A 23,530-nucleotide genomic window follows, 5' to 3' on the forward strand; every position below is an offset into this window, starting at 1 on the left:
CTGGTCACCACACTGTGTCTGAAACCCATTGGCGGCAGATCTGAAAACAGGATGCAGGAAATAAAGCATCTCACTGATTCCACATGTAGCTCTGGAGTCCTACAGAAAGGAGGCTTATGCTCCCCCATTGTTTATCACCTTCTCCTGAGGATTTCTGAAATGCCTGACTACAGTCTGAGGAAGAAGCAGTGTCTCAGATCCATAGCTTTGCAGGCTGCTCGCTTGGAAATGGGCAGTAAGGGTAAAGGTTTGGAAAATGTGCAGTGACACATCAGAACTCAGTTATGCTACCTAACACTATAAAGTCCATATCTGAGAGATCACAGACCTATCTGCCAAAAATAAAAAAGGGACAAAAGTGAGAGTGGGATATGTGAGGAAGGACAGACCTTAGCACCTGGCTCAGTGTCCTGTCTCCTATCCTCCTCAGAATTCTGCCAAGGGCAGGAATGGCTCTAAGCAGATACCACAGACACACTGTCATGTCCAGTCAGTGTTGCAATCAAAAGGTTAGGCATCAGTAAGTTCTGTACCTCATTCTGATAAAACCCATTGCTCTTTGACCTTGTTATGCTCTCCCCCTCCTCAGCAGAGATGGTACCATCCACGTAACCCAGGCAGAGCCTGTGCTTCTCCCCTCTTGTCAGCTGACTTGCTTCCCTCTCCCAGCTCCAGTGTGTGAGAAGCCAGACCACTGCTTATGTGGGCAGCACAGGCATTAGTGTTTTCACAGAGATGTGGTGCGTGAGGGGTCCTCAGGTCCTCCCTGCACTTGGTGTTGCAGCTCCATTATATGAGAATCCTGCAGAGGAATGCTCTAGCCCTTAACAGGGTCACAATAAGAGTGAGTCGAAAGAAAGTTACTGACTGGCATCTCTCCCAACTCCATTAATATTTCATCCAAACAGTTTACAAGTATTCAGTGCCATAACCACATCTTTTGATACTGACATCACAAAAGATTCTGGCTGTATTTTCTATCACCGGTCACCCCTGGTTATAAGCAAGGCGGCTAGCAAACCCTCTTCCTGTACAGCCTTTGAATCCTGGGTCTGTCCCATCCAAGTGAAGCTCTTCTTTTACACAAGTTTCAGTGTGGCTTCCCCAGAGACTGGTGTCACTGTGTGAGCTGGTGCTCCCTCATGACAGGTGACTGACACCCTCAAACAGTGACCACCAGTTACACTGTTACAGACTACCAGTTACAGGGACCTGGAGGTCTAACAACCAATTCCACCTCTGTAGAATATAGCTTGGGCTAAAAAGGATCCAAACCAGTAGTTTATATGAAGATCATTAATGCCATCCTGCATCTGAGCAATGGAGAGCAATTTCAAAAGCACATAAAGAAAGGTCAGCTCTGCATTATTTACAGCAACTTACTAGAATGAAGAGCAGAGCTGCAGGAGGGGACACATGCAAATCCTGTGTAGAGCTATGTTTCCATTGTTTCAACAGATAGGTACCAGTGCAAAGTAAATACTCTGTAACTGCTGACATATACACTCACACATATATATGTGTGTGTGTGTGTATATATATATATATATATAGAGAGAGATAGAGAGAGAGAGAGAGAGAGAGAGAGAGAGAGAGAGAGAGAGAGAGAGAGAGAGAGAGGCAGAATATACTTATACAAAGAATGCATAAAATGCTTTATGAAATTATCATACTATTAAGTAAAATAAATTTGAAAATAAACTAAGTACCATTAGTTTTTTAAAAATAGCATTCTAAACATTGAAAAACTTCCCCAAAACACATGTGGCAGTACATCTCTTAAACAAAACCTAGGAATTCAAATTCAAAAAAATACCAAATTTCTGGAAAGGAGTCTTGTTGCACAGCAGCAGGCTTTTCCATGAAAGGATATATTCCAGGACAGAAGAGCAATTTCCTAGTGAATATTCAGGGGACTAAGGCACAACTTCTGAAAATTCCTCTCATCCACTTTCTATACTGATTAGGAGCCAAACACTTATTTTCAAGCCAGATCCTTTCTAAAATTGCATAACTTGCCATGTGAAGCAGAGTCGGTAATCTAAAGCCAACATTTTTACACCTAAATTGATGTACAAATCATGTGTTTGAACTCCCTATCCAGCTGGTTTTGTCACCTGAACAACTATCAAATATACTGCTAAAAGTCTGAGTGGTCAAATGCACATGTAATTCTAAACTGAGGTGACAGCACTTCCTTTGCTCTTCTTTTTGACCCATCCAATTTATACCACCCATTTACCAGAGAACGGAACACTCAGCAACACCAACTCTACTCCACATCAAGAAGCTCTAGTGAACTACAAAAATACCAGAAGGCTGAAATAGTATAAGGCAGAAATTATCTTAACAATTTTTCATTTCATGGTAGGAAATTATTGACTCATTAAAATCCTTTGGAAATTTTGGAAAAAAATGAGGAGTCTTGTTCTAGAAATGTTTATACAAAGAACATGAAATAGCTCAAATAGAAGAGACAGAAAAAACTCATCTCAGCAGCCCAGTGACAAGTGCCTGTTCCAAACCTGCCTGCTGCTGTACCACAGGAGTACTTTAACCCCTAGGCCATTCTTAAAAGCAAAGGATTTTCTCTAAATAGTTTTCCTATTTCCCTCAAACACATCTATGAGCCTTCTAGAACCAGGTAAGAGCCAGCAAAGGCATATCCCCACTCCAGAGCTCCAAAGGCAGGAAACTCAGCACCACTGCCTAGCTACCACAACTACCCAGTGGCTGCTCAGGATAAAATATCCACTTGCTGGCTTCTGATGCTCACCAGTTCAGGGACTGCATGCAGGGGCTCCATACCCTCCCCACTCTGCAGGAGAATGTTGCTGGAAGCCTAGAGCCTGTGTTCTGCTGGCTGGCATCCTAAAAGAACATCTGCAGAGCATCACTGTGATTCAGCATAATCTGAATTCCTGGTTTTACTATGTATATCATACTAGGAGAGCTGAGCCCAATTGACAATAGATGAATTCAGCCACATGGTCAGTAAACAGTTTTCTCTGATAGGCAGGAAGGAGGGATGGTGGTTCTGGAAAAAAAAATTCAGACTGAGAAAACTCACTTTCCGTAGTAAGACTTGCCAAAATAAACATTAGTCTCTTGCTCCTCCTCAAACGCCTCAAAATATCTTCCTAAACATACAGATAAAGAGCAGTGAAATAGCAAAAACCAATCCACTCCAATTCTACATCTGCATGACCCTCCTGCAAAACAACAGAAGAGGTTAACTTTCAGTTTTTACAAACGAGGTATTATCTTCCAAGCTGTTCTTGCCAGGGACTTGAGCTATTAAGCCACTTACGCTGGCTCCTATTTCAGCTCAGAACGGGGTGCCAAGAGACAGCGCTGGCTCATTTGCTTTTGCGGTTGTCCAAATGTGGACTGCTACAAGAGCACAGCATGGGAATGCTAACAGGCAAGGACGGAGAGTGGGAGCACCACTCGCCTCAATCACAGTGTTTTCTCTAAACAGTAAGAGCAGAAGTTAAAAAGTGAATGCTAGGAAGTGCACAAATTCACACCTGTTTTGGACATCATTAATTATCACAAGGAATCAAACTTCTACCAGCAGACTGGCAGAGTATAGTAAATTTTCAATGTTGGAATAGACCTCAAGTTCAAAGATAGTCTGATTTCTGGAGCTATTCAGATTTCAGCCTTCTTTCTATTAAGTATTCAAAGTCCACGTCACCTTTCTTTCTTGCTCAGACATCTCTGAAGAACCAGTTTACTGTTGTTAGATGTGCAAGGCTGGCTCTCAGCAAATATAATCCTTTGAATTCAAAGAGCTACATGGACTTAAACCAGCTGCTTGCTGGTCCCACAGGAGCCCCTCCAGCTGCAGACAGAGAAGTCAGCAGAGCTGCCCTGACGAAGCACACCAGGAAGCACCACAGTCATGATGAACTGGCAAGTTTACAGTGAGTTTGGGGAAAGGAAGCATTTTACCAGACCTCTGAAAGCGCTCTCTGAATAAAGGGCTTCTGAAGGGAGCTGATAAGGCCAGGTGCTCAACTGGAGGCATGACAGACCTGAAGAAGCCTTAGTGTGGTGAGACCTCAGGTAAATAACATATATTCAAAGTATAAATAAGCATACTTTATGAGTCAATGAGGTTATGCATATGCTTGAAGGTAAACACCTGATTTAAATGTGGCAAAGCAGTCTGAACCTTCCAAAACCAAACACTGAAATTAAATGCAGTCTTTCATTTTCTATAACCAAGTCACCTCATATAGCTCCTTTGAAGAAGATGCAAATTTTTCCTTAAACAGTATTTAAATTATTATATATTATATACATATGTACACATACAAAATATATGTATGTAAAAGCTCTAACAAATGTTTACGAGTTTCTCTAGTAAAATCACCTGATGTATATCCACAATGAACAGACACAGGCCCGGCATCACTCCCATATTAACAGTACCTGTAGAGTCAGACACTACACTGTTTTCACCACTGACATTTTTATATTCTCAGATTCACAACACATAACAGTCTTCCTCTCCTCCCCCACCTTCCTACTGCTGAGAAAAACATTGATTTTCTAATGTTAACAAAAAGTATTCCTGGAAACAACAACAAAAGCACATAAATAAGTTAACCAATAATTGCTTATTGTTTCATACAGTCCTTCAACCTAATTGCTATTACACATGAATAAGCAGCTATTAGAGCATTCACTGGACTATGAACTGCACTTTCAATTTTTGGAAGTGGGTAAATGGGCAAAACCCAAAGGAAACCCATAAATTTTTTCAACTGAAACCCACACTACCCAGCTTGGAGGATAAGATAAAATACTACTTGCTGCACAGAATTCAGTGTTCAAGAGTTAAGCTTTAACTTGTAGTTTTCACTGCAGGCCCTACCAGCTGAAACTCTCAGTGTGCTAAAGGATGCCAAACTCAAGTTTCCCTCATGTCCGATAGAGTCAATGCCAGTCAGCTTCAAGATGCACCTGCCAATGGCCAAGGTCAATCCCACCAGCAACCACGGCAGTGCCTCTGGAATAAGAGTTAAGAAGGACAGGGTGAAAAAAGCTGTGCAGCAGCAATTGCAGGTGGAGGGAGGACTAAGAAAGAATATGCAAAAGGAACAGCTCTGCAGACACCCAGATCAGTAGAGAAGGAGGGGCAGGAGGTTCTGCAGGCACTGGAGCTGGAATTCCCCAGCAGCTCGTGGAGGACACCACACTGGAGCAAGTGGATGCCTGAAGAAGGCTGTATCCCTTTGGGAAGCCCTCACTGGAACATGCTCCTGGCAGTGACCTGTGGACCCTTGGAAAGAGAAGCCCATGCCAGAGCAAGTTTGCTGGTAGGACATGTGATGCCACGGGGGGCTCACGCTGGAGAAGGCTGTGCCTGAAGGACTGCACCCCATGGGAAGCAACCCTTCCTGTTGCAGTACAGGAATCCACACTGGTGCAGTTTGTGAAGAACTGTAGCTCATGAGAAGCCCCCTGTTAGAGAACTTCACACAGGGCTATGTTCCCTGGCAGGGACCCCACACTAGAGCAAGGGAAGAGTGTGGGGAATCCCCCTGAGGAACAAGGATCAGCAGATGCAATGGGCAATGAACTGACCGTGACCCACGTTACCCACCCACCAGCACTGCTCTGGAGAGGGGTTAGAGAAATTGGGAGTAAAGTTAAGCCTGAGAAGAAGGGAGGGCTGAGGGGAAGGCGTTTTTTCAAAATTTAGGGTTTTTTTTTCTCATCATCTTACTTTTATTGACTGGTAAGAAATTAAGCTAATTTATCCAAGTCTGGTCTGTTTTGCCTGTGATGGTAATGGCTGAGTGATCTGTCCCTGTCCTCCTGACCCACGAGTCCTTTGTTATGTTCTCTCTCTCCTACCCAGCTGAGGAGAGGAGGGACAGAGAGGCTTTGGTGGGCACCTGGTATCCAGCCAGGGTCAATCCACCAGAAGCACACAAAAAAACACTTTTTCTATGGGAATCTCAAAATTGCTTTAACTGCTAAGTCTCTCTTCTCACTGCTGTTAATTAGCAACATTACAACAGCACTGACAAGCTCTTATGTATTGCACGTAGGCACTATCAAAATCCCCATGCTGGTTAACAGTTACCACACTGAGCAAGCCAAAGTCTCAGCAAGTCAAACACCCAGTATCTCAACTTGCTCTAATCATCCTGTCAGCAGTAAGAACTGCAACTGCCAGACAATAAACAGAGCTAGCTAGGAATTTCCCAATCAAATGGGTTTTGTTGGGGTTTGGTGAAGCTACTTCAGCATAGCCAAAACATTTCTCAAGCACCAGCTAAGCAAGGGTTCCCCAACAGCTAAGTGAAATCCCTGTTAGCCAGCTATCCTTTCCCAAAAAGCCCAAATCACAGCAAAACTTGAGATAAGCAAAGTTCAGCTTAACAAAGCAGGAAGTTACTGTGGCTTGTGCAGACACAGAAGAGCTGATCATAGCATTTATTATCAAGTAAAGCGTTGTATCAGTCATGCCTTTCCTTCATTATTCTACAGCCTCACCAAGTAAAGGCAGAGGTAACTCCTGAACAGCTAGTCCTTTACAAATTGTCTGACTGTATTTTCATGAAGCCATTCACAAAGATACCAACTTCATTCATAATGAGCAGTCCTGGCAGTCACTCATACAGATTTCTTACTGTAGACAAAAACACAGAGCTGCCACAAATTCACATCTCCAATTCAGCCACACACCAAAACAAGCAGGGCTGGCTCTGCAGGCAGCAGATATGAGATGTGACTGCATTCTGTGGTTAACAGAGCTCTGTCACTGGCATCCATAGAACCAAGGACTTTGGATGAAGAGAGCTGGATTTATAGGTGCTCAATATTTGGACTCTCCAATAATGGAGGACAAAAAAAAAAAAAAAGACCCATGTATGAGACACAATTTACACAGGATGAGATTGCTCCATTGGCTGTCTTCCTTAAACATGAAATTTACTTACCAATAACACTGACACATTGCCAAGACCTGAACTTTCTCTATCACTATTTTTCCATGGGTTCTGCTCATTAACTGAGTTCAGTCTAGCCACCTTGCTCACAGTCAGAGCACAGCAACAGGGAATGCTTTGGCTCTTTTTAAACTGCCTGAACTGTGCCGTTGGAGAAAAATACAAGAACTCTTTCACCACTTTATCCCCACATACACCTCGCTTTTGGACAGGGCACAAATTATTGCCTTGATCCTCCCTTGTAGCAGAATACACACTCCATCCTAGTAGCCCCAGAGAACATTTCTTCCTTTGCTATTGAAAACAAAGATTTCCATAATTCTTCCAACCTGCTCCAACTCCTGCTGCATAGAGGGAACAAAAAATGGAAGTTACCACTGGCAAAGAAGAACTACCTGCTCTAATAATGAACTTTACAGCTGAACTATTTCAAAACATACTGGAGGGGGGCAATTCTATTTTGCCTTCACTGTGGGCTGCCCTTTATGAATATGTTCACTCTTCTCCACCATACAAGGAAAGTTTCATTGAAGTCAGTGCTTCAATGTTAAAAAGGCATGAGAAATTGCACAGAACTTTTTATGAAGGCACTGGAGTCTCGGTTTCCCTGTGCTTACTGCATGATCAACCAAATCCCATAATGTCATCTCTCTCCTGGAATGCCAGCATTGACTGACAAACCTAGTAAGAGGTTTGGAGGTGGCTGCCTTGAACTCTTGACATTTACACCTGTCACACTGCTACCCATTTGTGTATGCTTTGTGATGTTTTTCGCTACCAGGAACAAATACTTATCTCTCTTGACATTAACCAGTAGAATAAAGAAGTGCCACCAATAACAAAGCAGGCCAAATACCCTAAAAATAAAGAATCAATTCAAGAACTCGAGAGTCTCCTTTAATCTCAATTATTTTCTCTAAAAAAATCTGTGAAAAGCTCAACTTGCTTTCAGTTTCAGACTTTGATATTGATCAAAGTAATCAGGGAGCTCTAATCTCAATTACCTGAATTCTTTGCATCACATAGCTGCCAGTTACTTTTCACTGACAGCAGCATACATAACCAAAAGGTGTTGCAGGGAAGAACAGGACCATTCACTGATTTTTTTTCAGAAGTGAACTAAGATTTCATTCCTACTTAAAATCTTTTATTTTTTAGTTTTTCCATTTCTTATGATGAGCCCATGAGTCTAATTCTTAATGTTTCAATTTTGAAAGCATTTTATTGGTCCAGTCTCATGATAAATAAGACTCACAGAGTTGATAATTTTAAGGCACAGAATTATATACTTACACAGACAGCAACAAGATGCACCTGTAGGCAATTAGAGAATTACCCATTTCTGACATAGGTCTGATGTTCACACTGGGTAAAATTTCTCCAGAATTGCTCTTGCAGGACAGAGTTAGCTTGAATTTGCAAACACTATTCAGACAAACACTTAAGTGCTACTGAATTTCCTGAAACAACTTTTTTTACACAATTTTCAGTGAAAAATGAACTTCAGCAAATTCTTAAGTATTTTTGAACTGTTTCAGAAGTGTGCATGTAATGAAAATTTCACATCTGCACATACAAGAAAACATTTTAAATTAAGAATACTCTGTTCTTAAGATGTAACAATAGGAATTTGTTCTTCTGATAATTCCTTTTTCAGTACTACATTAAAAAGAAAAAAAAGTAGTATGATTTGGGTTGTGGTGGGTCTGACTGGGATGGAGTCAACTTTCTTCACAGCAGCCCACACGGTGCTGGGTTCTGGCTCTGTGGCTCCAGCAGGGCTGACAACACACCAGTGTTTTGGCTATTGCTGAGCTGTGCTTGCACAGTGTCAAGGCCACCTCTGCTTCCCACTACACCCCCACAGCCAGGCTGAGGGTGGGCAAGAGACTGGGATGGGACACAGCTGGGACAGCTGACTCAGTGACCAGAGGGATATTTCATGTGACGTATCCTCAAGGGCAGAAATAAAAATTGGGATAAAGGAACAAAAGGATATTTTTCTTTTCAAGCAAATTTTTTGGCTGTTGTTTGGAGACTGGTTGGGTATCAGTCTGCCATCACCTGGTGTGCCCTCTCCCTTGCTCTGCTTCTTTTTCACCCCCTGAGCTTTTCTTCACCTATTAAATGTTTTTTTAACTCAACTCAGGAGTTGTCTTTTGTTCTCCCTATTTTCTCCTCCACCCTCCTTTGGAGAGCTACTGCAGGGAGTTAGGAGCTGTGTAGGTGCCTGGCTGCTGGCCAGGGTGAACCTACCACAGCAAGTCACATTGAAAACCCATCCCAGACTGGTATACTCTCTTCTCAGATTCTGATCTAGAACTTGCATACAAAAATTTTATTTCTCTAGATACTTGTAGGGCACTTTACTTCCATATATCTGAGCTGAGTATAATCCTCATCCCCACTCTACAGTCTGAGGAAGCATTTGTTATTCTCATTCTGCTGAGAGGTGAAGAAGTGGAGGGGACTACAGGAAAAGATTTTCAGAGCTGATTAAAAATTTTGGCCTCATTTGCAAAAAGAACATTTACACACAGCCATCTTTTAGTAGCAATTTGAAGGCTTCTCAGAGCTGAAAAACAATCTCTTTGTAAGTTTAAGATCTTTACTGACCTCCCTTATTACTACCCCTCCAAGTACAAGATTCACAAATATGGATCTTCACTAACAAGCCAGCAAGTTTCCTTATTCTCAGGGCGACAAGGCATCATTCTGGTGTGGAAGACCAAGTGCAGCTGAAAAACCAGCATCTTTCCCAGAAATCACTGCTTCTGAGAAATGCCTGTGCTGTGTAACACTGCTGTGTTACACAGGGTGTAACAAGGGTGGAGATGCTTCCAAGATATCTCGTTCTCTAGGCAGCCCATCTGTTTGTGACAGCTCAACTTCTGGTCAGCAACTGACCCAATGAGTCACTCTGCTTGTACTGTACAGAGCTCAGAGCCAGACAAGCAATATTTCATCATGTACTTGGCCACACTTGTGATCAGCAGATGCCGAAGAACCACTTTGGGCACGTATCTTTATCTTCTTTCCTTTGAGGAAGTCACACAGCTCACCACTACGGAGATCAGTATGCTGAATATTAACTACCACATTGACTCCATTCAGCCACTCCCTGTGAGCTTTCCACTACCAAAAGCTTTGAAACTTTGCCATGTGGCAATTCTGTGTAAAAAATCTGAAGCAAAAAGGAAATCCTTAAGAAACATCATAACTACCTCCACCAAAGTAACAGGCTGCATGAAGTGAATATGCGCAAATGAAATTACTTCTCCTTCCATCTATTTATTTATTTATGGTGCTGAGCATTTCAGAAAATTCAATACATAATCATATTTATCATTCTGACAGCCGTGCTTAAGTGCAGGAATACTGTTATCTCATCTTACAGATTTAAAATTGAGGAGTTAAGTGATGCAGTGAAGATTTCTCAGGAAGCCATTCAAAGGGGACACAATCCAGGTGTCCTAAGCTGCAAGGAAACTGGAGAACCTTATAGACATTTGAAAAAAATGGTCATCTCTATTAGAATTACACAGAAGGATGAGGTCCTTTAAACTTGTTAGATTGAGGCTTGGAACAGATTTAGCTTATGATTTTTAAGATGCTGGACACAGAGAAACTGTCTCCTTTGGACAAAAAGGCAAAAGAAATTCCTTGATATGTTCAAACAAATATTTTCTCCAAAACAAGTGACAAAAACCATGGAGTTTGGACCTCTAAAATTAGGCAATTGCAGAGCTCCCTTTTCTCAGTTTTGTAGTCTACATGTGCATTTAATTTTTTTTAATTACTACAATACTATCCTTTCCCACTATCCTCTGAATGTCACTTTGGACTATACTTGGTGTGATATGACTTCAGAATACCAGTTCAGCAGAACTTTCAGTTACAAACCATGCTACATCTTCACAGTCATTCAAACAATTAAAAAGATAAGGAGATGGTGAGGAGAAGCAGTAGGACTATATAGCATAAGTTGGTTAACTTAATGACAGAGAGGAATAAGACAAAGGAGAGAAATTTATACAGAATGGTGAGTGACAGACTCTGGAGAAAAAACTGCCCCATCCCTGAGATTGTTCAGGGCCAGGCTGGATGGGGCCCTCAGCAACCTGGTCTACTGTAAGGCGTCCCTGGCTGCGGCAGGAGGCTCAGAACAAGAGGATCTTTAAGGTCCCTCCCTACCCAAGCCACTCTATGATTTCCATATGATTCAAGTTCCAATATGTTCAAATAGACTGCACTGCTCTGGTGAAAGCAGCCCCCAAAGCTCTTGGCTTCTTGTTCTTGCACTGACAGACCTGTAAGCAAAGAAACTTCCTATCTGAAAGATCAGAAAAGAGATAAAAAGTATCTTACCACTGCAAATTACTCCAGTTTCTCTTCCTATTTTTCTGTCTTCTCCAAAAGACTGTATCTCCTGCAAAAATAGCTGAAGTTAAAAAAACCCAAACAAGTACTTAATTTTTTTCTTAATTTGCTTTACTGTCTTCTTATGGAAGAGTTTTGTGAAAAAAACATCCCTCATTCCTTTACTGCTGTGGTCAGCATGTGGGGATGCCCTTACCTGTTTTACAGGGCTTTTCTAAGGGTCTATCTTCATTGCCATGAAAGCTCAGGCAATCACCTAAGCTTCGTTGTTAGTCCCATTCCTGACCACAGATACAATTCTCCCCTGAAACAAACCCATTTTTTAAAGCCTGTATTTTAAGCTCAAACTAGCCAGCACATGGGACATGCAGAAAGATAAACTTAAGCAATGAAAATTATTTTATCATTAATGCAAGAGAGCAGTAGGTGCAAGTTACAGTAACATAGCAGCTACTAATCCAACCCCTCTGAGCAGCACTAGTGCAGCTTCACGGTGGTCGTTCTCCAGAAACAACATTATCATCTCAAGAATACTAACTCAGATGAAACAAAGGGAAACCCAAAGGGTGACACCAGCACTTTGTTCACAATGCAAGGTCTTTGCTGATTTACATATAAATTTCAGAGGAATTGTCCCCAAAGTTAAAGACACACAACCACATGGAAAACTGAGTGCCTATTTACATCCATACACGGATGAGTGGAAACTCGTCTCCCAATTTCATCAGCGCAGGGAAGCAGTTAAGTTTTGTATTCTCTGGTGTAGTTGTGAGGACAAGGCAGTCATGGTCTATGGCTTACCATGCATGCCAGATAGAAATTACTCCTCTTTAGCAGCTGTTAAGTGAGTTGCACACTGGTCCTTGTTTGCTTTGGAATAAGATCTGTTTAGCAGTCCCTCAGCTAATCCTAAAAGAATATTGCAACGTTTCTGAACATCCTGATTGCTGAAATCAGCCTCTACTAAGCCACTATGACTGCACTGTCTTTACAGACAAATTTTTCCTTCTGTACTACAAAATACTACTCTGTGTACAGACTAGAAATGTGTGACTGCTGTTATATTTAATTCATTTTATCCTTATTGAAACTACATATTTTGCCAAGGCCAAAACAAGTTTTAGACTGCAAAAGTCTTGTCAGCATCACAGGTTTTAGTTTAAAGCAAGGCAGAAAGATCTTAATTGCTTCTGCATCCAAAACAGCCAGATGTTCCCTGAAGCACTTCACCTGGCAAAGGCTCCCACAACAAAGACTCTCTCAGCTTATGTCCCAAAGTCCATTACCATCTTAACACACATTTCTGCATGGCTTGCTGAGTCACAGTTATGTTCAAAATCAAAGGAATGAATAGAGCAATTTAAAATGTGATGCTTCAATGAAGAAATACAAGTAGTCACACATGTCAGTGTTAAAGAGCATTTCTGGGTGCTGGAATCTACACAACAGGCACAGATCCATGAGATGAAGAGAGGGCTTGGAAACCTGGTGAGGGAGGCATACCAAATTCCTTGTCTTTGGGCAGAATACCCCAACCAAGCACTGGGGAAGAGGCCTATGTGATGGCCCTACCGGGAGTTTTGTCTTCAGGGCAAGCAAGGGCAAGATTTGGCTGTTCTCTCAAAGGGACACAAAGAAGGGCTGAGAACTCATCCATTTTGTCCAGTGAGCACCTGAATCACAGCAGAGAAGACAGAAACATTCCTCATAGCTACTGCACTTCTTATGCCAACACCCAGACATTTAACTCCTTCCAGTACTGCCTATAGTCTGCAGGAAGTATTTTTAGGATTTAAACACAGCAAATCAGATCACAGATATTATTGCACTGAGGCATCCTAGCAATTCTTTTCCCCTGCATCACATCTCCTGCTAAACCCCAGTTTGGATCTTTTTCAACCCAGGCTACATAGGAGAATCATCTCCAACTTCACTGGAAAACTAAAACCTGAAAAAGTCAAATGGGAAGAGCTTTATAACTTTAAAAAATTGTTTTTTCCTCCAGTGAGTTCTTTTGATAATTTTTGTCCTTTGGAACTTGACAAGATTTGAAGAAGAAAGTGACAGATAATATCAGAATCCCATTTATTGATGTGGTCAAGATATATGGTCACAGGTATGAAATTATTCAAGCTCAAATTATAATTATTGCCCCTTGAGAGGTATTATTAAAAATTATTTTAAAACACAAAGGAACATAAGAAAAAAATTGAAGTCCAAAGTTCTCCTTTTGCATCGCTGTAAAGTAACAAAGCAGATACCAACAGCACACTATATGCACAATTCTAAACCCTCCCCATTTTACAGTTAACAGTAAAGACTTGTTCTTTCCAGCCAAATGAGATATATTACCTTGAAAAAATTAATTCATTCTATAGGACACCTTTCCACAGTTTGATCACTTCTCTTAAATCACCACTTTGTCTTTACTCAATGGTCCATGACATGTTATCAAACAGTATGCGGGAAAAAATGACTCAAGGGCGGAGAAAGGAAATCACGAGTAAAGGTACAACAGTTAAAAGGAAGCTATTTGACTTATGTATCATCACAGATAATACTGTTGCTTAACATGCCAATGTTCAAGTAATTTTCCATTATAATGAAAGGTCAATTCTTGAAGTGACTTTTATTCTCAAAGAATGAAAAGATGTTGGAATAGGAAGGCATCCTGTTACTCTGCAGGCCTTAGAATGCAGGCTGAAAAACACTGGCCCATATTCCTCTGTGGCAGATCCATGGCTGATGAAAGCCATGTGCATGGAGATTACATGATACCCCCTCACAGAACCTTCAGCACATTGTCCTCCACTGCAGAGTAGGAGAGGGGGAAAAAGCAGAGCTACAGGTATCACATCACCAAACTGCACATCCAGCAGAGCTCGGTGACAAACAACGGCACCAAAACCAACATAAGCCCAAACACCTGCCAGGAATCAGTGCTCATCACAGTGCTACAGCCCTGCAGGACATACAAATAACCCAAGCATTTTAATCCCTCCCCATCTTGAGCTGTGACTCTTTCGGCAGTTCCCTAATCCTAGCATTAATGTGATATGTGACAATAGAAGAACGGGACACGAAGTTTAAATCTAGATCAGAACAGCTATTCATTGTGGCGCAGCCCTTAATGAACCTAAATAGCACAATCAAAGCATAACATGAGCTATATGACACTCTCGATTGGAGTCCTCATCCTACAGGAATCTTTACCCTTCAGGATAGTAAAACAAGGCCTTTGGCCCCTTTTCTTCTGATGTCTAACCCTGACTGCAGCCTTAACCTAGGATTTCACAACACGCCCTTCACACAGAAGAGCTCAAAAATTCTAACATTGCACTCTTCTAATTCCACTGTAGACCCATGAGCCTTCTAGACCCTAAGAGCAAGCACAGCCTGCAATCCCTCCATTCCCAAGTAAATTTCCTGCACAAACAGGATTGGCACACCTGTGCAAAATACTGTGCTGAATATATCCCATATCATACATAGTGACTATAGCAGCACTGCAATTAACTGAAAGTTGTCAGAGTCTGTTAAGAACAGTTTGTTTGGCTTCTGGTTTGGGTTGATTTTTTGCTTATTTTTAAAAAAATATTAAAAGCCAAATTTATAGTGGAATCAGAGGCATATTGAGCTGGGATGAATGGTGATAACACAAGGAAACATAGACACATGGACTATAGACAGCTAGCTTTTACTTCAGGATATTTCTTTGGTGAGGCCACTGATGGAACATCTAGGTGAGAAGAAAGTCAGCACAAGGCAGGTGATCTTCTGAATGTGCTATGAATGACTGCAAAGGCTATTTACAGTCGGCTGGTCCACACACAAAAAAGTGAGATTTTGTTGATGACTATGGCACTTGGGGTTTTTGGCCCTTTTCTGGGTTTCGCTTTTGGCCTAGCTAGTGAGTCACATTTCCCTAACTGCCAATGTAGCTGCTTAGCACATGGAAAGCAAACCTCACTTTCTTTGACAGTCAGACCTTAAGACATCTACCCTCAACCCTTGCAAGCTCTGATGTAGCCAATCAGGGATTCTCCTCGTCTGTCACTGCTACACTTCAACACAGTGGTAAGATCCTGTTAGTGTCAGTCAGTCAGCAACGACAACTTCCAAAGCTGAACTCTGCCTGCCTTTAACCCAAGATGCTCCATTTTGTGCACTGCAGTTTCTAACCCTGGCCAGGGCATGCAGTGCCAAGCACATTCGGCAGGATCCAGCCTTCAGAGGACAATTCATATCAACATTTACACCATGCACTTCTTACTGCAACAAAAGATGTATAATATTGTAAAGCAGCACGAGGGCCTTCTGTCTAAAACCATCCTCATTTGGTATTTGCCAGAGATTGTATAGCAAAAAAATCTGTTGACATTAGGACTGGGAAACAACCAAATTAAAGCTTCAGGACTGGATCACCTCTCATCCTACACCAGATTTCTGTTCAGTGAGACAGTTGTGATGTTCAGTGATATCAGACAATGATATCACAGCTGGGCAAATGATAGGATATCTGCAAGCACCTTGATTCTCCTACCAGTGATCTCTCATTATTTCAGTCTTTTATTCCTCCTAATGTAACATCAGTCAACAATTTACTCCCAAAGCATTACAAGCCTAATCCAATTCGTCCTGACAGTATGGGAGCCAGAACAGATCCACAACACACACACACATATGAGCCAGATAACACTAGAAATCCAACACCACACCACTGAACACCTAGTACCTCACCAGATGAGAAATCTCTCCACTGTTAGAAGAACTGGACCCATTGGAAGCCCAAAATGGTTAGAGGACCAAGTTCTAGGTCCCAGTGAAGCACAAATTCTCAGACAATTAACATAGTGCAATCCTTACAAGCTCTACTTCCTACAAGAACTGTTGTCTGCTTCAAATACATACCATACTTCTGATAGATGGGGATAGCTTTTTTTCCACAGCTGGGAATGCTTTACTTGGATGTCTTTATCTTTCCTCAATCTCTGACTCACAGATCTCTCAATTTATTTTAGTTTTTTCCACTCTCAGAAACTAAGAGGGTTTCTGTAACCAACTGTACCATAACCAGGTACACTGTCTATGACCCTAGCAGATTTATGGAAAGCTCTCTTCACTGAGAAACTAATCCACAATTTCCCAAAAATGTCTTATTTTGGGAGTTAACTTCATGAAAAGCAACCTAAACTCATTTGTTATACAGCAATAGAATGACTGTCTTAAGAGTTGTTATTTATCTCAGCCTGGAAGTGGTAAAAAAACAATACCTTTCCATTTTGCAGAACTCTTTGGTGGAGCAGGGACAGCAGCAGAATAGCTACTTAGACATATATGCTATAACCAAGTTCTCAGTGTGTCTGTGTACTTTGTCAAGATCAGCTAACTGAAATTAAGATGAGAATTTTCCCTGAAACACGAGCCCACAACGCCAAAATTATTCCCCTTAAGGGCAGGTGAGGACTTCTGAAACTACATTTGGAAACACTAAAAAAATGACATGACATCCTCAGCTGAATGTTTATGTTAGTTCATTATCATCATTACTAAAGAAAATACTCCCTAACATATTCCAGGCTATGATTTGCACGCTGTTCCCTGCCCTGATCTAAGGATGCACAAAAAGGTATCCCAGCTGGACTTACCAAGACTGGCTGATGACACAAGCCATAATTTGTCAAGATTCCAGCTTCTGAACACGATGAGTTTGTGCTGAATCCTAGAAATTGTCCAATATAAAACATATTTCAAACAGAAAGCCTTTGGGAGTAGCCTAGTAGAACACTTGAGGAAAAAAATGACCATTACAGAAGCTTTAGAGGATTTATAATTCTGTTTTGTTTGCAACTGTACAGTAGCCTTGCCCATAAATAGAAACCAGGTGGATTTATTTTTTTACATTTGCCTTAATTTCTTTATTTGAGACTTGTGGGAATTATGGTAACCAAGCAACACCACAAACCTGGAAAGCCCTAGTTAAGACAATTGCTGATACCCTGATGAGGCAGGATGTGTTCAATGCCTAGAGGAGCTAGGGGATCTCCATTTCTCTACATTCTAGAGAAATGTAGATTCTAAAAAGAGTGAGGAAAATATTCTGTACAATCTGTGGACTCTCCATGCCTCAGTATGAAAACTGCCTCCTTCTGAAATGAATTTTGCTGCCACTTGGGAGTCCACTGTGAGTTTTACTTGCCACTTTTGCAAGGTCAGTCTGCCAGGAGAGCTTCCCCTTACCAAGGCTTGGGAACTCAAAAATACTGGGTCTCAGACTGCCAAGAAATTAAAAATAACATCCATGGATTTATTAGAAATATCACCGTGGATCCATGTAAATTTGAGTATTCATTTACACAGAACACAACCAAATGTTGATGATAAAAAGTATAACTAAATTGAAAAAAGAAATCTGCAATGTTATTTTCTGGTCAGAAAAGCACACCAGAAGAATCAAGCACTTTACAGCTTCTGCAATGAACAACAGCTGAAGTAACTCATTTTCCATGCAAGTGCAATCAGCACTATTTTCAAACTGGCACATCCTCCATGTAATCAGTCTTCAGCCTCCCAAAGAAGGAGAGAAGATTCTGAAGGAAGCAATACTTCTTACTTTGCACACTAGCAAAATCAGCTGTGCCCCCACTCTGTCAAATGGTTTTTATTTAGCATTTTATAACAAAATTTTTCAAACTGCTCCAAAACAAAAGTAGGCTCTTTCTTAATAGCAAAGTCAATCTATATATTTTTGTACAAACATTTCAAGACATAATAATATTCTGAGAAAGGAAGGTATGCAAATGATGTTTTTAAAAAAAGTTTATATTATTTGCCTATTCAAAAAAGCGGTGGCAGAGAAAATATGTCTGAGTGCATATGCTTTAAAGTGAATGAGGGGTTATTTTAGGAGAGAAAGGGTGACTACTGCACACAACCAATGTGTGGTGGGTGGATCCATCAAGGCTGTGGATATTGAGTTTATGCTGCCATTCAGCAGACAGCACCTCAGTCTCACAGGTAAGACAGTGAGATCAGTACCAAAATCAAGACAGCCCAGCTATAGCAGATGTGTGCTTAAGACATAGAGGATGCAGGTTTTGGGAGGACATTAAAAAGCTCAATCCTGCGGAACAGGTTTCAACTTTTCCTCATACGGACATCCAGCTGAGACTGGGTTTTACTGTGCAGCATCCGATATCAAAGGTACCAACAAATAAGTACTAAAATCACCAAAAAGCCCCAAGAGGCTACATCTAAAGATATCCCCTGAAAGTTACACTGGGACACAGACATAAGGGGGCTTCAGGGAACTTGGTCTACTGCCACCATTGCTGGGCTTCTAAAAAAACATCACACCATGACTGTGAAAAGTAGAACTGTTTGTCAACACAACATCACGTGCTGAGTGCGCCTTTGTAACGGGGTAAGTGGGTGAGGTTCAAAGAACAGGAGCTCCTGAGAATCTCCCCCAGGAGGTAGCCCAGCAGAGGGATGTACACTCTGCATCACCCACTGCAGGAGGTACTGCATCCTGCTCAGAAAGAAAGCACAGTGCCAAGGCCCAGCATGGCAGCAGCAATGGATCCTCAAGTCCAATCCCACTTCACTCCATTGTCCTGGCCTTGGTGAGTGGACAGGAGGAGGGTTAAGAACTCCCAGACTGCCATCACCTAAGCAGTTTCACACTTCTCTCCATCCCGACAGTCCTACAAGAGCTGAACACAATCACAAAGAATATTTGTACAGCACAGAGGCTAGACATAGTCCTTCTTATATAAAACTCCAATCCTTCTCCACCTAGAATGGAGAAATACTCTTGTGCATTCAGATTCTAAGAGTGGGATCATAATGAACAAAAATGCAGGATGAAATCAATTTACAAACGTAAATATAACTCTAGCCTCTTTTGAAGCTTTAATAGGAAGGAGAAGCAAAATTACCCAGGGGATCTTGGTCAGACTCAGCCATGAGTGCAAATGAGATCTCATTCCCATGTGGTATTTCACATCACAAAGGAAAACACAGAGCTCTCACAGCCCTGAGACAGAAGGTTTCCATGAAACAGTAATTTGGTCGTCAAAGCAGCCTTTTCATGGGAATGACATACAAATAACAAAATAACACCCAAAGTTTTTAAGCAAGTTTCTCACGCTGGAACTTAGACTGTTTCCTGATGATTTAAATTATTTCAGCCTGGGCTTCAGCTGAAATGCTTGTGTCAGTATTTTAGTCATGGAGGAACATGGGTAAAATAAAGCACAAACACAGTGTGGTTTTCTATTCTGCTAGCAAGTTTGGATAAAAGTAAGTAGGTGCTGGTGCAAATCTGGAATCCCTTCAGGGAACTCAGATAAACCCTTTGTTAAAGCAAATGGGAGTTTGCCTCAGTTCATTGCTGCAGCCTGCTCCATGGCTGGCTCTCATGTCATATTCTTGGCTAGCATCTTCTATATGGATCATTTACTCTGAATTCATGTCTGCATTTACTTTCCTAGGAACAAACATGCATTTACTGCTGACACTGGGACTCAGCAACTGATCTATGACTTGGCACCTCCGCTCCAAGTGCCTTTGAGATACCAAGAGTAAAGTTTATTCCAGTAATAACCACTTGCCAACAGGACGTGGTCTGAATATTTCACGGTCCACTAAAAAAATAACATCCCATTTAATGACAGAAAGTTGCGTGAAAAACATTACATGCAGGCCATGCAAGCTACTATCTCTAGCCCAACCTCTGCTTTGTGAATTATCAGCCTTCTGTATGTTTTAGCTTTGCAGAGTTATAGTACGTTGATGTTATTTATTTTTCCATTTTATTTCCCAAGATAGTCGCCACTTCAGTAGCAGAGGGGAGTGGCATACAGTAACTACAATCTATCTTTATTGTTTCCAAGATCTCCTGGCTTCCACAGCTGGACCTGCAAGGTGGGGGCTCTGCTCAACATCACCCATAACTCTGGTCCTCAGTATGAAAAACTGAAGCTTTCACATGTAAGCAAATCCCTCAACATCCACAGCTGCAGATTTCAAACACACACACTGCCTGACCACCTCGTGTTCACCAATATATTAAATACTAAAATTTTCTCAGTCACCCTAGGATATAAGTACATTTCTTCTAGTGAATTACTAAAGTCAGTGACCTTGAAAAGCCAGACAAGCAACTCCTGGATTATGTTCAGGAATACAGCACACTGTAAAAGCTGAGCATTAAAAGCAGAACGAGCGAATTGCAAAATAAGAGTGAGATGATCATATTTTTTCACAGAGTCCCAGATCTGGTAAGGTTGGATGGGACAGCAGTAGCTTATCTGGACCAACATCCCTACTCAGGCAGGACCATCCCAGAGCCCATTGCACAGGATTTCATCCACACAGTTACTGAATATTTCCAGGTATATTGAATATCTCTCTGGGAAACCCGTTCCAGTGCACAGTCACTCCTACAGTTAAGAAGTTCTTCCTTACATTAAGGTGGAACCTTCTGTGGTTGTTTTTTGGAAGTAGGGGGTGTTAAACTGTAATCTAGGAACAGATACCTTTCTAGCTTTGTATTAACACACAGTTAATGATTTATGGCCTGTTTCTTAAGGAGTCCATCTGCTGTATTTTCAATTTCAAATAACAGCAGATTCCTTCCCAAAGCTCTGTGATCAGTACTGGAAACTGAAAAGGTCCAAAACTGTAGCACATAAGAGTCCCTGAGGTCCCGCCCAGAAAAAATCCCAAACGAGCAAAAGGCAAAGCCTTTTATGGAGTCTGGTACCAAATTTGTTTAAAGACAAAATCCACCAAAACCAGCACACTCAGCAGCAGCCCTCGCAAAGCAGCCCAGCTGCCAGCTGGCAGCAGCTCCTGTGGTCCCCACGCTGCCCAGAGGCCTGGAGAGGGAAAGCAGCTCTGCAGCAGCCCCGCTCCCATACATGGGGAAGCACCCTCACCACACTCCCACCTCACAGACTGACATCTCAAACTCAGCTGTCCTTGCCCACGTCTTTTGGCACTGCAGAAAAACTGCCCTTGCTATCACATGTCTGACCATTTCCCTCTATTGAACCACTTCTGCAGAGCTGGGCTCTGACTACACAGCAACTCAGTGAGGATGCACAGCCTAGTAGGTCAAGTTCAGCCCAGAATAGGTACCATAGTACAAAATGTCTGGTTTTTGTCATCAGTAGCAACAATCCTGAGGTTTTTCTTTTTTAATTCACAGAAATCTCTAATATGAGGCTAAGCTGCTCTCTAGATGGAAGAAGATATCATTAACTTAAAATAGTGAACAGTAGTTTGAAAGTGTGCTATTCAGTTTAACTAATGAGTTTACATTGCTGCATGCTTTTAATATGGGGCAACAATGCTAATGACTAACCCTTTTGCAGTTTTATAGACCTTGCAACTACAAGATGATCCCTCTTTCCTTTAAGAAGTCCCTTGTTACAGCTTAAGAAATCATGTTTTGCTTTTTAGCAGTTCTCACTAATAAGCTTTGCAAGGCACCATCACTCATTTACAGGCTGATGTTTAGAGGACCTCACTGTACACAACTGCAGTATTAACTTCCTGCATTCAACATCTCTGGAAATCCAACACCAGGACAGCAATTAAAAATTTCTAACATTTCCTCATCTGTAAGGTAATGCACAAAATAATCATGGTTGTATACTTGGGTTAACTTCAGAGAGGGGAATCAGGTGTTAAAATGCCAATATGTCGACCTCATTCCAGAAGCAAAAAAACCATAAACCCAACATTATTTGTCAAGAGATCACAGAATGGGTTTGGTCAGAAGGGACCACCGTGGGTCATCTGCTCCAACCTCCCTTTTCAAGCAGGGCCATCCTAGAGCACACTGCATAGGATTAGGTCTGGATGGTTCTTGAGTATCTCCAGTGAAAGAGACTCCACACGCTCTCTGGGCAATCTGTTCCAGTGCTCAGTCACTGCATAGTAAAGAAGTTCTTCCTCACGTTCAGGTGGAGTGTCCCATACAGTTCCTGCCCATTGCCTCCCATCCTATTGCTAGGCACCACCAAGAAGAGCCTGTTCCATCCTCTGGGGACTCTCCCTTTAGATATTTATACACATTGATGAGGTTCCCTTTCAGTCATCTTCATTGCAATCCTTGTTGTACTCATGGCAGTGCAATGGATGAATTTACACACATGACCATCCCATGCCGGGTTATGCAAGAGCAGAGTGACTTCCCAGACTGCCAAATCATGGAATCACAGAATGGTTTGGGTTGGAAGGGACCTTAAAGACCACATAGTTCCAACCCTCAAGCCATGGGGGTAACAACGTAAATCACTACATCAGGTTGCCCAGAGCCTCACCCAAACTGGCCTTGAACACCTCCAGGGATGGTATCCACATCCAAACAGCTTTCCTTGCTCAAAACTTCCTTAGCTTTGTAGGCTTACTCACTCTCTTTACTACAAAATAAAGTACATAATTTCTAATTATAGAGTACCCTTCATCCTGAAACACCCTGTGGACTCTGAACCCTCTGACAGAACAGTCAAAAGTTTCAGGACTGAGCACTCAGTGGAACTGCTGCAGCCTGCTCCATGGCTGGCTCTCATGTCATATTCTTGGCTATGGCTAAGGACGTAGAACCAAACTCCTACTCACATCAAAGTGCTGCAAAACTGCCAATACATGTAGAGGTCTGACAGGACCTTAATTTGAAATATCTCTTTCCCAGAAACTCGGCTACAGAGGATGTAGACTGCACCTGTTTCAGACATGAAGGGCTTGTGTCTTTCACAACATGAAAAATTTGTGAGGCTACCAGCCATGCTGTGATGCAGACCCAATAGCACAAAATTTGGATCATCTTGTTTCAAAAAGCCCAATCTTCCTCCCCACCAGGGTTTCTTCCAACTACCACCTTCTGATCTCTTCACAAGCCTACAGGCACTTTACTTACATAGCAGCTGCCCCAGTTCATCTGTATTTGCCTCACACTTCTTCAGGGCACTTCTTGCCCCACCTGCACTAGAGCTCTCTACACCTGACAGCACACATCTGACGCTTTGACTTCCTTCTCCTGCTCCTTCCTTACATTTCAGACTTGCCTGCCTTTCTGCTGGCCAGATGAATTATCCAGTCCTTTTTGGCCTCCACTGTGTTTGTATACAACATAATTTGGTTACTGAAGAGGAAGAAACGCTCAA

General features: G+C 41.9%; 1 protein-coding gene across 2 annotated transcripts in view; it reads right to left on the reverse strand.

The window, feature by feature from the left end:
- SPATS2L (spermatogenesis associated serine rich 2 like) overlaps nucleotides 1-23,530 on the reverse strand; it is a 75,510-nt gene that overhangs the window by 46,176 nt on the left and 5,804 nt on the right. For both annotated transcript variants that reach the window (XM_063162434.1, XM_063162432.1), the window contains exon 2: nucleotides 11,340-11,400. The gene's annotated coding sequence lies outside the window, so the exon portion shown is untranslated. The remainder of the gene's footprint in view (nucleotides 1-11,339; nucleotides 11,401-23,530) is intronic.

Source organism: Melospiza melodia, chromosome 8 (genome assembly GCF_035770615.1).
Source record: "Melospiza melodia melodia isolate bMelMel2 chromosome 8, bMelMel2.pri, whole genome shotgun sequence".
NCBI lineage: Eukaryota > Metazoa > Chordata > Aves > Passeriformes > Passerellidae > Melospiza > Melospiza melodia.